The 12,254-nt window shown below is 33.3% G+C and overlaps 1 protein-coding gene across 2 annotated transcripts in view; it reads left to right on the forward strand.

Annotated features, from left to right (window-relative positions):
- Window positions 1–12,254, forward strand: part of LOC129940063 (phosphatidylinositol transfer protein alpha isoform) — a 32,635-nt gene that overhangs the window by 613 nt on the left and 19,768 nt on the right. The window lies entirely within an intron of this gene.

Raw genomic sequence — 12,254 nt, forward strand, 5'->3', positions numbered from 1 at the left:
TTGAGCTTAAAATAAAATACAAAATCAAAATCTCGAATTGTTATCATTTCCTGGAATCTATTTTACCTCAAGACCAATATTTTTGTTTTTGATTGATGTTAGATTGGTTTATGCTTCATGCGCTGGTAGCAAAACTATTCGTCCTATTCCTCCCCAAAAATCGTTACCAACAAAACCATGTCTTGTTAGGGTTAAGTAAAGAAAAAGAAGGTTGTAATTGTTACAACCCAAAAGAGATCCCTGTCGCAGTCTCAGTTTCAGTGACATACAAACATGCATGATAAAATGTTTTTACTGGATTCAGGTCTGTGTGTCTGTGCAGATAACCAGACTACATCCACATCACCTATGTTTAAAAGTAGGCTTAAGCCATATATTCGGTTAAGTCTGAGGAATAAACTACTTCTCAGTGCTCAGTTATAAAGTAGATAGATGGTAGAACAAAAAAACATCGACTCTGCCATTTATTATATAAGTTGCTTATGTCAAGGATGTAAGTTTCCTGCGCCAAAAGAAGGAGGGGGCTGAGATACTTTGACGTCGCCTTGGCGTTTGGCAAAAGATGCATGCATCTGAATGGGTGGGTGTTGTTGTTTTTACAGGACGCAGGTATAGGATTGCTTTTCTCTGCTTTGTGTTTGCAAAGCAATAAATTTTGATATTCTTTTCACTTATCCAACAAATTACATATATTTATTGCTAGTAGGTAGTTATTTGTTTTGTTTGTAACTTTGCCTAATGATTTATTTTCATGACCTATAAAAACTGTTTGTGGATTTTTTGTTTCATAGTTTCATTGATTTATCAGTACTTATCTATCATCTGCTTTTCTCACCACAAACAAGAACAGCCATCACTATCACATCATCATATCATCATCATCATCATCGTCGTCTTCTTGAAGTTTGTTGACGTTGGCCAATGACTGCCTCTGCCACAACTGCAGCACGTGTGTCGTCAGTTTTAAAATCTCTTATTTCATATTGATGTTAAATTGATTTTGTGTACGTTTTTATTTGAAAACAAATGACACTAGACTATGAAGTTTTATCGCTGAATAGCCTTATAACCTTTATGAGTTTCTTTTTATTGTTGTTGTTAAGACTTTTGTTTCTTTTTTTTTGGTAAAGTCTTACCTAATCAATCAAGAATATTTTTTTAAATGTGAATTAGATTGATAAGTTAAATAGGTTTCCTGGTCCCTGCCTTAATCGCAAAATGTTTTTATAGTGTTTCACTTTTATCTTAAGACAAAATTGCAATAAGTTTTATTGATAAAAGTAGATTAAAAAAGATAAGATGACAAGTTGAAAAACACAGTATTGTATAGGTGTGTATTCGAGTTGGTCACCAAATTTAATAAATCGAGCATAACCTGAATTGAACGTCGAAAATAGGAATGATGGGAGCAATAGTGGGTTTGAAAAAAGAGGTGACGTCGACTTACAACTGAAAATGTCTTGTGTAGATGAGGACTCAAATTGTCATATAATTTATCTATTACTCTTTCTACTTATGTCTTTGAGATTTAATTTTCATTCAAATATATTTTGAATTAAGGCTAGTTTTAAAACGACTCGATCTTTTAATAGTTTCAAAACCATCTTTTTCATTAACAAGATGTTAGATTATGCTACGGAAACTATTTAAAAAATATTTACAAAACTGTTTTGTTTAGTTTAAAAATGAAACAAAGTTGGTACGGCTGCGTTACTTTGATCTATATAAAACTTATATACATACAACTTCATGTCCTTTAATGTCACGCTTTAAACGCTTTAGTGGATAACTATCGAAACAATACAAATTCTCCAACACTTATTGTGCTTAATGGCGATAAAATAAGTCTTGTCCTGGCTTAAAGAAAGCGTGATATTAACATCTGATATCCGTATTTTCTCAGATAGTCAGGCTGCTTTCAAATCACTGGACTCTGTCTCTTCAAACTGTATAACAGTCCATAAATATCTTTCATCTCTAATGGAGATGGCACAACAGTTTGATATTCACCTTTGCTGGGTGCAGGGCCATAGACACATTTCAGGTAACTGTAAGGTAGATGAACTCGCCAGGAACGGTAAAGTGCGGCCCATTCTACCACGTTTGGCACGTACTGGCATACCAATCGCCAAGAACATCTGGCCAACACTGGATTTAAAACGTTCAAGGTGCTTGCTATCTCTAAGCAGATCGCATATAAGCTCGATAATAGGTGTCATAACCGGACACTGTCTAATAGGAAAGCACGCCACGCGCTTAGGCGTATTCTCAAATGAATTTTGCAGAAGCTGTATGGACGAGGAAGAGGAGGAAACAGTTCTTCATCTTCTCTGTACATGCCCTGCTCTGGCTCGAAAACGAGAGAATTACCTAGGAGAATTCTTCTTCAACGATCTAAACGATCTAAATCATATCAGTATAATCAGTCTCTCACGTTTCGTAAGGGACTCAAACTGGTTCCATTGAGATTAGAAGGAAGCCTCAAGATTCATGTGGTATCACAATGGGCCATTAAACTGGCCTAAGTGTGTCCGTTTTCATCTTGGACAGCCACTATAAGCTAACCTAACCTATGGTGCTTCAAATAATAAAGTCTAACTTAAGAGAGCTTTGGTTGTTTGAGTCTTGCTATATCTTCTTCTTTTATTTTTTTTACCTTAAAATCTGTAGCAAAATTATGTTGTATTGTATTCAAGCCGGTTATCCCAACAATAAACAAAATATTGTTTAGGAAATATTAGTAAATTTCTAATTAGCCTTTATCACCAAACGCTTATCGGAACATGTCAAGACAGTTATAGTTTGTAAAAATAAACAAAGCAAACAAACTGAAAAGCACATGCTAATTGGAATTCCCAACGTAGACTCGATATTCCATTCATTGCTCTTATAAAAAGTTTTATTTAAGCATCTTGCACATGAGCTACGAACTGCGAACTGCGAACTGTGGATGTTCGCATATTTTGACTTTTCTTTCACATGAGTTTTATTTCTATTCGTATACAGCGACGAATTGTCAATTTATAATATCCCTTTTCAACAAACAACAAGTGGGGTATAATTTTGAGTTTAAGTTGAGCGCGAACAATTTATTCGTTGCAGTGTGGATTGTATGTGGAACGCGAATAGAGATTGACAGTTCGTAGCAAACACACTGCAATTCGTTACTACCAAATTGTTTTTACAAAATCGTCTTATTATAGAGAACAAAATGCAAATTTTATTATCCTAACATAATCGTCAATTACTTTCTTATAATTTAAATGTGTTTTGTTTGAAATTGCCTTTTTGAAATGTTTAAAATCACGTTTGTCCGTCCATTGTGCAAGGCCCTTTAGGTTACACATTTGACAATACAATGGATTTATTAAATTGCTAAATGTTAAAGAAGCCTTTGCGCAGATTCAGAGAACATAAGAGACTTTATTTGCAGTCAAATGTATGTATTCTTTGAACGTTCATTTTGACCAAAGCAACTAGTTTTTTCAGGCGTCATACATTTCAAACCCAGAACATTGCTTCTATAACCTTCGTCGTAGAAAAACTACCAAAACATTTCTGTTTACAAAACACTCTTCCTGTGAGTCCATCCTGTGAAAGATCACGATTTGTACTTTTTATTGTGGACAAATATTACTTTATTCTTTTTATCAATTTCGCAAGGAACCCCACGAAACATTAAATGGAATTGTGGAGAAAATAAGAATTGTGCAGAAAATTAGAAGTACATTTTTTGCCAGTTCGCCAGTCGATGCTAGAAACTTACCTTACTTACAAAACCCTTAAGTTGTCTAAACCTTTCCATTATTTGAATTAAGCTTTATAGCCTTATAACACTAAACCCAAAACCGTTCGTTCACGCTGAACATTTACACGTTTTCATTTGACATTTAAATTTGTTTAACACTGGTTGTCAAATTTTGTATTGATGAAATTTGTGAGTAAAAAGTTTTGTTCTTTTCAAATTATTTGGGAAAATAAAATGAATTCTAACCAATTCAAATTGATTTTAACGTAACACTAGCTCGTCTATAAAAAAAGTTTCAACTGAAGTTCTGGGGACGGGTGGAATGGGCTCACGACATGAACCAACAAAAACTACAAGCTCGTTGGCTGCAGCTATTCTCTTAGTTCACTTTAACCGGTCCAAACAATTCACTAACCAGAAGCTACGTAGAAAATATATCATAGAATCAACAATAAACAAAACTGTTACAATAAAAATTAATTTTATTTAAAAAAATTTTCTTATTCTTTCACAACAAATTCAATCTAAAACACTGAGCTTATGACTATTGCTTCTGTTGGCCAAATGTGCCTTCAGAATCGCCATATATTGTGGCCGTCCGAGCAACTTATAGGCAGGGTTGAGAAGATTCTGAACGATTTCTTGAAGGTCCTTATGGTGGGAGCAGAAAAGATAAATTCCTTATTTCAAATTCGTACCAAGATCACACTCATCCAAAGCGATCACTGAAGCTGTTATGATGGATATCTCTTTGGCTTCTTTCTTGAGGACTCGCCTGGTTTGCCCAATGCATCTTCTTAGCCCACTGTTGTGGTTTTATTCGCTGGAACAACGATACCCACATTGTAGAATATTTTGGTGCAAATATTTTGGTGCAAATTTTCCTAGCCCGCAGCGATTTAGCCTCCATCACAAATTTTCGTTCACACTTATTTTCCTCCACAAATAAACTTATCGCCTTTCTCATATCTCCCAAATCCTTGTGATTGAACAGAGTTACCGGAAAGTCTTTCTCCAGGTAGTAAGCGAAACTTGAGTATTCGATGTAGGTCTTCGGGGAAAACCGATAATTTCGAGAAAACCGGGTTTTGGACTTGGTGTGAAAAGCCTATTAGAAAAATATGTAAAGAGGTAATAAGATGTAAAGATCGTTTCAAATGAGCTTAATCATATTTTAAGTTTAGTAAGTTGTTAAAAATGGGTTTAACATTTTACTAAATCGTTTAAAAATGTTTTCTATTGTAAATGCAAATAATTATAAATAAATCATACATTTATTTTAAAAATAACACGAAATCTTTAATTTACAACTTAACAACTTCTCAAAAACAGTTAGTAGACTTCAATTTGTGGAATTTTACATTAATTAATTAATTAAATTCAAATTCGCAGATTTGCGACTCAGTGTTAAAAAAAGATGAGCATTTTCTCGAGAGTTGCTTTAAACGCAAATTTTGTTAAAAAGTTACTTTTTTTAGTTAATAATGAGTAATGACTATCCTTGGACTCCAACAAATATTCTTGCTTTACCTTGAACCATTAGCTTTTTGTAATTCTCTATAATTGTTTATGTTTTATCAGAAAGAAATGTGGGTGTCCGTCAGATATTATTTTGCATTAAACAAAAAAAAAATGAGTTTTTTTTCAATTCCACTTAACAAAAAAATGCGTTTACGCCACACAGTGCATGGAATACTGTTCTCTCATTGATTTCCTAAGCGAACGCCATCGCTATTGTTAAAATGACTCGTTCTGGTTCTGGTCTTATTGACATAAGTTAGCGCTGCATTCCAAAAAGTTTCAAATCATAAACCAACTTATTTTTGAGGAAAAAAAAGTATGCGAATGCAAAAGACCCTTGAAATGTCTGACAAAGAAAAAACAGATTGTCTACGAAATCCATTACATGATACTCAAAAATCTTGCAGAAAGATATTGAAAATAAATTACCTTAACTACAGAAGCCACCCAAGAAATGTTCTACATTTAACAAAAAGAAACATTGTTATTAGATTGTAGTCTGCCAAAACCAATAAAATACTTTAGCAAAAAAACTAAGAAGTAGTTTGTGACCATAAAAATTGCTCTAATGGAGTTCGCTTCCAAAATACCTGACATCAATCCAATAGGAAAACTTTGACATACCACAAAAACTACTAACTATAACCAAGTTTAAAATGGTTTTTTTTTTTCAAATTCATTTTTATTTATTCAATCTTAAACCTATCTTAAAGCTAGACAAAAATTAATAAAACTAGCTTAATTATCCATAACTTACAACTAACTTAATGGTCCCATACGGACACTCTAAGCTAAACTATAACACTAATTACTAATGCCTTTCGGCCTTAAGATCTATTTTACTTCAATTTAAATTTTATTTGTTTTGTTTTTATTAGAAAATTTTGAAAAAAACTAATATCAATAAGTTTAAAATGGTATTCATTTCAGAATGAAAACATTTACTCTGCCAACAATCAAAAATTCATTTAAATTATCAACAAAACAAAATTTAACGACCCCAAAGTAATGTAAAGTATGTCACCTAAGACTTTAGTAGTTTGTTAATAGTTTCATCTCATATTTCATTTCTTTAAAATGATATCTTGATCTAAATCCCCATAAATAACAAAAAAGAAAGATGGCTTTGGGTAATAATAAAATTTAATAAAGACAAAAGTAGAAACATCATACTAGAACCGCAGTCAATGCTGGTGATATGAAAGGACCTCTTCTGTAGACTTTATAAGGCCGACGAATGATCAATTCAATATCGACGACGAAAACCAACAATGTCGTCTTTTCGAAATATACAAAATAAAGATTGTCATATCTAAGCTAATTTCTAACAAAGGCGGTGGACCAGATAGCTTAAATGCCAAGCTTTTCAAAACAGCTAGAGATAATTTTGTTAGGAGAATGCACCAACTTATCAGTAAGTTTCATGAGATGAGATGAGACCCTCTAAACTGCACCAACTATAGAGGAATCGATCTCCTTAACATCGCATACAAAGTCTTTTCTGTCGTAATAAGTAAATGTCTAAAACCCATCTTCAACAACCTGATAGGTCCTTATCAGTGTGGCCTTAGATCAAGAAAGTACACATCAAAGATCAAGAAATAGACACCCACCATCTTTTCATCGATTTCAAGGCCGCATGTGACAGCTTCTACAGGGAGGACCTGTATAGAGCCATGTCTTGTTTTTGCATCCCTGTCAAACTCGTCCGTTTGTGCAGGATAACCATGGAGAATACACCCTGCTCCATTAAGATTGAAAACAACTCCACTGAACCTTTTGATGTTAAAAAAGCACTAGACAAGGTGATGCGCTGTCATGTGATTTCTTTTAAATTGTCCTTGAAAGAATAGTGCAGGGCTTTCATGTCAACACTAGGGGTCTTTCTAAAATCTGCCCAATTACTCGCATATGCCGATGACATTGACATAAAAGGAAGAACTCAGTGCGATGGAATTGGTTAATGTGGGCAAAACAATGTACATGATGTCATCAAGAAAGGACCTACCATCGACAGACGTGAAGTTTAGGTAGTTAAGGACTTTGTCTATCTGGGCTCGGTTATGATCTCTCTCTTGAGCATCCAAAGTGTCACTGTACAAAACCCCCATCATCCCCGTTCTACTTTACGGTGCAGGAGAGTGGACTATGGCAAAAGCGGATGAAAGCACCTGGAATCGTTTCGAGAGAAAAGGTTTTCGCGTGTATGCATACAAGGTTAGTGTAGGAGAATATTTAACAAAACAGTTTATGGGATGTATAGCGACGTAGACTTAGCCAAGAGAATAAAAGTCCAGTGACTGAGATGGCTGGGTCACGTAGAGCACATACAAACCAATAATCCGGCCTGGAAAGTCCACACGACAGCTCAGAAGAGGAAGGCCGTGGATCAGACGGCTCGCTCAGGAGTGCAGAGACTTATAAGGATCGATCTAGATGAAGACGTTTGTTTGTGGAGACTTAAGACTCAAATAAGATTGTAGCGCCATCTGAAGACAGCAAGAAGGTTCTTTAAATTAATCTTCTTTAAAAGTGATTATTTCTGTGTGTGTACTTATATTTCAATAATTAAGAAATAAATAAGATCTCCGAAGTTAATTTCAATGAGGGAGAGCTAAATTCGTCAAAATTCAGGAATCATGAAGCAGTATATTGGCATAGACATTTAGCAAACCAAACTGATAAAGAAGTTAATCATGAATGACACTTTTATTCAACAAAATAGCTAAATCAAAACTAAATTACATTGGAAATATATTAATATCATGATAATGAAATGGTACTACTCCAAAAAAAAAATCATTATGACACAACCTTCCACATGAAATGACTTTTATTATTTTGAGGGTCATTAACCAATTTAAGTGATCAGTGAAGTACTAAAACTGTTTTTTTTTTTTGGAAGGTTAATTTTTATCTCTATTTGCATAAAACAATTAAATCATAACCTTTATATGTATGTATGTATGTACAATAAATTTCCGATAATATAGACAATTTAAAAAGATAGTTATTTATAACCAATTGTCCTCTTTAATGAATATCACTATCAGAAATTTTGTGTAATTTAATCAAAAATAAAAAGAAAATCATTTTGTACCTATTTTTAAACAAAAATCGAAATTGGTGATATGACATAAATGAGTACAACACAGCTCAAACCAAAGAAGTACACTCAGGTTACGATACGATTTCAAATCATAAAATATGAATCACATTACCAACTAAATGATGTGTGAGATTCAGCTTCAAAAGAATAATGAGAAAAAGAGGAATAATAAATAAACTTAAACGTGTCATTATTGCTCTTTGTGCAGCATATACAAACAGTATATTTTTAATTATATTAATATGTATATTATACCGACATTAAGTACTACATTTAGGAAAGTTTATACATTTTTAATCAAGTTCCGTAGTTCTCTTTAAAATATAAGATGAGATATGGTTTATTTTTATTTTACTTCATTTGTGTACCTATAACATAATACGTATGTAGCTATAATATGCAAGACATGAATGTGTTTGATTTCAAAAAGTAAACGATCTCGTAATATAAAGATTGTCGGCGTGATAATGGTGTCGGTAGGAGCTACAACAGGCGGCGGCGGCGCGGCGCTTTCTTGTTATGAAACTCCACAATGTTGAGTCATATCATAAATGAAGATGTGGCCTTTAATTTGCTTTTATTTTAATTTTTGTCAATGCGACAATGAGAATCATTTGAAAGTGCGTGAACCAAGATAATTATTATATCAAATGCATGATTTGCACGAGAGGATAGTACGAAGTTCAGTGATGAACATTGTGTGAAGAGTTTTATTTTGGATGTATTGGGGTCCAAAGACGAATACAAAATATTATAAATGCAATTTGCATGGAGATATATACATTTTCCGGATTTATTACGGGTGTTAGCATTATGAGTAGATATGGCTAAAATAATTCTAAAGTATTTTGTAAAAGGGCAATAATCAGAATCTGGTCTAACTAGTATATACAAACGAAACCAATACAAATGATTATGTTCGATGGAGTGTACTGAAGTACGAGTATTTTGTATTTCCTAAAAAATAGAAGTTGGCTTAAATAAGTGATCAAACAAATAAGAGAAACACTTCACACAACAATTGACGCATATACACAGTCCCTGGCCATATTATTAGACGCACTGCAGAATTTTTATAATTATTAGTTCAAGAATGGATGTATGGTTACATTTTTATGGAAGATGGAGCTCCATGGCACACAGCTCGGTCCATAAAAACATATTTGAGGGAAGAAAACATCCCTCTGTTGGATTCGAAAACCTGATTAAAATAGCTGGAAAGTAAGATTTTGCATGAAATCTAAAGTTCGTCTAAAAAGCAGGGACTGTATCTATCAACGCTCCATACTTTAAGGGCAAAATATCACATTAAATTGTTAACCTTGTTAAAGAATCGTGCCAGACAATCAAAGAACAATCAAAGGTTTGATCCCAAATACACGGAAATGATAGTTAAGGATTTTGGTGGAAGTACTATGATAACTATGATTTTTGGCTAGGTTCACCCTCTGAAGCTAGGCCATTTGAATTTGAATTAAATGAAAAACATGTGCTGTGGACTAAATTCGGACTTTAAGCACCAATATGATATATTGAACCTAAGCACTCATAAAAAGTTGTAGAAAGAATATAAGCTCCATAATACAATACACTTAAAAAAAGGCCCATCAAAAATATTTGCTTTTAAAAAAGAGAATAAATCTGGGGTGAAGTTTGAAGAAACTGCAGGGCCAATGAAATCTCAAGGTTACAAATAAAATAAATTGATGGTATTCTACACATGTGTCAAGGTTTCTATTACTATATTGAAAAATGGGATTCTGCTTCCTAAAATAAATGTTCAACGAGCATGTATTTAAGGATAAGCAACAATTTTAACCATTTAATAATTCTACTACATAAATGCAGCACCATTATTAAATCGTTTCTATTATTTCTTGCACGGCAAATAAGTGGGAAATAGAGATTTTGTATAATTAATTCCTTTTCTCTTGTCCTTGTCCCTTTTATTCGTTTTCCTTATCTGTATTTCATACGTTTAATGAATATTTCAGCAAGAATTAAACTGTTTATATTGTCAAAATTCGTACATGATGAACATTCACGAACTAGGAACATCTGCAAATAATAAAAAATGTCTACCGAAATTCGAAGTCCGTAAATGGTAACACAAATTTTTGTGCACAAATTTGAGTCTGCAAAAAGTGTCGAGCAAAAGTCTTGGTACCCGTGTGGATATTCTTGAAAAATGAGTTGTGTCAATGATATAAAGACACAATTTTCAATTTATGTTTTGATTTATTCAAGTTTAAGTTTATTTAACAAATCAACACAAGAAATGTTTTATGTTAAGAATATAATTACCTAATATTTTGTGGGAAAACCTTTGAGCCAAATAACCTTTTTTAAACGATTTGGCATAGAGTTCACAAGTTTTCGCGTGACATCTGACCCTATTAATTGCCATTCTGATACCGGGAGCTCTTTAAGGTGGGTTTTGCTCGTTATATTGTGTTTTCGAAGTCGTTTCTCTAAGACATCCCATAAATGTTCGATTGGGTTAAGATTTGGTGGGACGGGTGTAACTAGCATGTGGGGCGTATTGTAGGAGAACCACAACTTTACATTTGTATCCGTATGCTTGGGATCGTTATCCTGTTGGAAGTAATATGTATCTACGATCCCAAGTTTCTCTGCACTTTGTTGTAAGTTTTGTTTTAAGATGTTCAAATAAACTTCCTTATTCATAATTCCATCAATTATTGTCAAATTCCCGACACCAATGGATGACATACACCCCTATACCATTACACCACCGTCACCGTGTTTCACATTTTTAATTATGTTTTTAGGATTCAAGGCTTCGCCTTGTTTTCTCCACACTACAATCCTCCCATCTGAACCAAAAATGTTGAATTTCGACTCATCGGAGAATATTACGTTGTCCCAAAATTCATTTCATTTATTTTTATAATCCTTTGCAAAGCCCAGTCTTTTCTTTTTATTTATTTCACTTATGAACGGCTTTTTACGAGGTGTGCACGACTTAAACCCAGATCTCTGGAGCGATCTTGCAACTGTCCCCGGAGAAACTGTTTTATTTAAACTAATCTGTATATCGGTAGCAATCTTTGGAGCACTTTTGAATGGATCTTTTTTTATTATACTCGCGATTTTTCGTTCATATCTTTCTGTAAGCTTGCGCGGACGACCACACCTGCCTTTATTTTCGATTCGGTTTTCTTTATTGTAACGGTTAATCACATTTTGTGTGGTAGATTTGGGTCGTCCAACTATTTTATTAATATCCGCATAACTTTTAACTTGCTCATGGCAATTAATAATAATTTGACGCTCATTTACCGTTAATTCTTTTCTAACCATCGCTTTTTTGGTTTTAAAAAACAAAATTTCTTTAACCTTAACCTGCACGACCGATCGCTTTGTACTGATTGACACAAACATGTCATATTACAAGCTTCATGTAAAAAAAAAACAAAGCCAACAGCACCGTTACAAATTTAAAAATTTAAAACTAGTAAAGTGCAGAAGTACCTAGACTTTTGCACTACTTTTTTCATAGATTTCAAGGTTTTATTATTTTTTGCTAGAAAATAGAATTTGTTTTTGAATTTTTTCTATTGGTAAAACAAAGATTAAGGTTTTATCATAATAAATAACTTGATGCATGAAAATTAAGTCCTTAAGTTTTCTTTTCTTTCAAAGCTTTAAATGACATGGCACTTTGAGTACCATGACTTATGCTCGGCACTGTATTTGTTTTGTGATGCCGCAGTGTCAGTATTTCTTTTAGCTAAATAAACTGTAAAAGAAGATTTTTTTTGTTATATATACTGCCTACAATTCACTTAAATGTTGTTAAGAGAATTATTAAACAACCATGATATTATTAACTAGACGTAAATGCTTTGGATT

This window comes from Eupeodes corollae, chromosome 1 (assembly GCF_945859685.1).
Source record: "Eupeodes corollae chromosome 1, idEupCoro1.1, whole genome shotgun sequence".
NCBI classification, from domain to species: Eukaryota; Metazoa; Arthropoda; class Insecta; order Diptera; family Syrphidae; genus Eupeodes; species Eupeodes corollae.